Source organism: Mirounga leonina, unplaced genomic scaffold, assembly GCF_011800145.1.
Source record: "Mirounga leonina isolate KUSES-001 unplaced genomic scaffold, KU_Mleo_1.0 Mir_92, whole genome shotgun sequence".
In the NCBI taxonomy this organism is placed as follows: Eukaryota; Metazoa; Chordata; class Mammalia; order Carnivora; family Phocidae; genus Mirounga; species Mirounga leonina.
Genome location: NW_023270852.1, coordinates 11075911 through 11077373, shown reverse-complemented (window position 1 = coordinate 11077373; position 1463 = coordinate 11075911).

Here is a 1463-nt window from a genome sequence, read left to right as displayed (position 1 = left end):
TTCCTTCCTTCCTTCCTTCCTTCCTTCCTTCCTTCCTTCCTTCCTTCTCTCCTTCCTTCCTTTGCTTTTTTCTTTTTTGTAGCACTTAACATAATTGTAACTAGATTAGAGAGAGGGCTTCGTGTACGTGATGGTTGTGCCTACATATATGTGGGAGAGGGTATGTTCTTTGACACGTGGTTGAAAGTTGCAGAGATTTTATGAATAGGGCCAGGACTCTGTGTCGCCAGGGTCCCATGTGATGCATGACACGACAGGTTGCTGGTTGCTTATAGGTGTGCATCCTCTCTGCAGTTTGCTGATGAGTGGAGGGAGTAAGTTAAATAGTAGTTTCTGACAATAACTGGGAAGACTTTTCCTTTGTAAATAGCAATGGAATTGGCATAACTGAGAATGAAGATAAAACTTGGAACCAATATAGAGAAGATCAAGTGCATGTAGAAAGGGCTGTTACAAATGCAAGACTTGGATGCGTTGTGTGTGGAGACTCATGCATGTGAAGGTTGAACACTGTAATTCCTCCATTTGTTTCTGAAAAGAAAGCTGCTTTGCCATTTATTATTTAAAAAACTTGCTGTGAATTCAGTTGTCTAATGGATCTGTATGAAGTTGGCTATGTCTATGTGCTCTGGTCCCACAAAATACTATATAACTAGTGTGCTTGTAGTAGTTAATTCCACCACCTTTGTAAGATAATGAAATTAGTTTAATAAAATGAGTCACCCATGTATAATTTTTACTCATGTCAGTTCTTGATTGGGTATACCCTTAGCCTGCAGAGAAAAACTAAAAAAAACCCAGCATGTAATAGTGAGGTTCCTGTAGGTTCAGCAGTGGCTGAGTGAGGAATCCTCATCAGGGAAGATGAAGACAAGATTTCAGCAAGTGTGGAAATATGTGTACGCACAAGTATGTGAGCAGGTGTGTGTGTGTGTGTGTGTGTGTGTGTTTGGATGAATTAATTGAAAATACTTCCAGAGGTCCTTCCTGCCCTGTCAGTCCAGGATCCTACTGTGATTCCTGTGCCATCTCAGACAGTGCTGAGCTTAATGTATAGCCAGTTTTAGGTGGTTTTCTCCTCCCCTCTGTTGCCTTCCTCCCCTGCCAAGGAAAATCTTCCTTGAAAGTCTGTTTAGGTTCCCAATGTTGTTGCAGAGTATAACAGGTGTGTCTGAGTCAGAAAGAAGGTCCAATGGACCAGGTAGGTAGTCTTGGAGAACTGAGTTGAGAGATTGTGTGTATCATCGTGATAGAATATTTTCATGAGCTTTAAAGTCTCCATGCAAATCCATCAACCTTGGTTCTTGCCTCATTCTGTCCTTTACACATAGTCTTTTCAGTTGCTTCCTAGTCCTTTCAAAACACAGAACAGCGAAACCTAGTGTGGATTCAAACTCCATTCTTTTCTTTCTTTATTTTATTTATTTATTTATTTATTTATTTATTTATTTATTTATTTATTT